Here is a 2,534-nt window from a genome sequence, read left to right as displayed (position 1 = left end):
ATTATTGAGGCATGAGCTGACTGATACAGATGCCAGTGGTAGAAGCTATCTCACAGGGCTTGAGAGTTCCATGAGAGGCCACACATGCAGAGGGCTTAAAGCCCTGCCTAGTGCTCACAGAGCCTTCCGTCTGCCCCCTCACGCTAGAGAATCATCTCTCCAGCTTCACCTGCAGGACTCTCTCCCTAGTCCATGCATGCCACTTTGTTCCAGACTTCCTTGTCCTTCCTCAGCTTCATCCTCTCACACCTTTCCCCACCTTTCCAGCTGATCTGACTAATGCATCCCTGTCAGTACAATGGTGGGAAAATGCTACCTCCACCTCATCGCCTCCCTCCTTTCCTACGAAGGCGAAGGCGTGGTTTGTTGTTTTTGTTTGTTTGTTTTACGCAGTTATTGGAGCCAGGGCTCCTTTTGTCTCCTGAGAAGTGAGTCATGGCAAACAATTGAGAGATGGGATGAAGGGAGAGGCAGGCCTTTGCAGGCTAGCAGGAGGAGGGCTGCTGATGAGGTGAGAACAGTTTCTTGGAATTGAGGTAGAGCTCTGAGGTGACCCAACCCTCAGAACACACAGGTTTCCATCTCTCAGCACCGAGCTCTGCACCTATGCTCGGCGTGAGCCGGCCTGCGCCTGCACACGGTCAACGCCAAGAACGCTAACACCACAAATATCCTCGGAGAGGCAGCAAGGAAGCCTGCAGGGAGGGGGTCGAGGGAACAGGAGGAGTTGCACTAGCATTCTTCGTCTACAGGAGCCCCCTAGGCCATGGTCTGAGGGCACAGCAGAAGGGCCACGCTTCTGGGACCAGCAGATGGCAGAATGGTTACATTGCTGGGCTGTCACATGGCTGACCATGGTTCGAGTCCCAGACCCGGTAGCTTCGAACTCATACCAGGTGGGTGGACGTGGATGCCCAGAATCACAAGAGGAGAATGGCGGAGAAGGGATTGTGGCGTGGCCATCCCCCTAAGAGTGATTTCTTGCTTTCCGTTTCTCTCTCTGTCTCTGGTGAGCGCACATGCCTTATAACAAAAATCTCTAAACAAAGAAGTACGATGCTCCCAGTGAGACATGCATGGACAACAGTCCTGGCAGGATTTCTTGCCCTCAGCGCCACAAATGTTTGAGACCAGATCAGTCTGCTGGGCTGGGAGAGAGGGGTGCGTCTTGTGCATGGTGAGATGCCGAGCAACATTGCTGGCCTCTAGTCTCTGGATGCCAGCGGCATCTCCCCTACACCCCACAGCTGTGACCATCAGACTGCAGACATTGGTGAATATCTCCGGGGGTGCGAATCCCCCAAGGTGAGAAGCACTGAGCTAGCAGCATGGAGCCAGAATGGGGATCACTGGTATTCAGTCGGCAAACACGCACTGAACACCTGTCATTTTCTTTTTTTTTTTTTTTGAGAGGTTTTTGGTATAGGGTACGTGCACTCTCTGGAAAGACAGAGAGAGACAGAGAGACAGAAAGCGAGAAATCACCCCCCCCCAGGGGGGGATGGCCACGCCGCAATCCCTTCTCCTCCATTCTCCTCTCGGGATCTTGGGCACACACGCACACACGCCCAGCGTGAGTTTAAGCTACCGGGTCCGGGACTCAAACCAGGGTCGATTACATGGGAGTCCGGCAACATAGCCATTACGCTAACTGGTGGTCCCAACACCTGTCATTTGCTAAGCCCTGTGCTGGAATCCGGACATACAGGAATGAGTAAGGAAGAAAGCCCTATGAAAATGAACGGTGCTATTAGGTGACCACTCTCCCAATGACCACGTAGCAGGGACAGGAAGGATTCAGCTGGCTTGGGACAATCAGAGTAAGGAACGTCAGCGCTTGTCCCAAAGCCAGATGGGCCCCAACATTCTGACACCTGCTCCCCTAGCTTTCCTCCGACAGCAGCGAATGCTGGGAAACACCTGCCCTCTTGTCCTGCTCATTCGTTTATGCACGATCAGACCCCCAGGAGATCCCAGATACATGCTCAACCAATCCTGCCAGAGAAGAGTCTGTTTTCCCACCCTGGCTGTACCTTAGAATAAACTGGGAGTCCTGGGAAAATGCAGATGCTGACATGGAGATGGACTCCCCAGGGTTTCTGGTCCCATCTGCCAGGGGTGGAGCCGGGTGTACCTGTGTTTTGGGGTTTTTTTCTTTTTTTTTGGAGAGGTTTTTGCTATAGGGCGTGTGCGCTCGCCAGACAGACAGAGACAGAAAGTGAGAAATCACCCCCCAGAGGGCATGGTCACACCACAATCCCTTCTCCAACATTCTCCTCTCAGGATCTTGGGCACGCACGCACATGCGCCCGGTGTGAGTTTAAGCCTCTGGGTCCAGGACTCGAACCGCAGTCGACTACTTGGGAGTCCAGCGACATAGCCATTATGCTAACTGCTGGTTCCTACCTGTGGTTTTTTAGAACAGCCATCTCCGCTGGGACAGGCTCTTCCCTCTCCGGGACTTCAGCCCTTCTTGCCCTCTGCTTCCACATTTCGCTGCTGCCTTTTGAAACGTGATGTATCGGTCCGGCAGT

The sequence above is a fragment of the Tupaia chinensis genome, unplaced genomic scaffold, assembly GCF_000334495.1.
Source record: "Tupaia chinensis unplaced genomic scaffold, TupChi_1.0 Scaffold000222_1, whole genome shotgun sequence".
NCBI classification, from domain to species: domain Eukaryota; kingdom Metazoa; phylum Chordata; class Mammalia; order Scandentia; family Tupaiidae; genus Tupaia; species Tupaia belangeri.
This window is presented reverse-complemented; position numbering follows the sequence as displayed.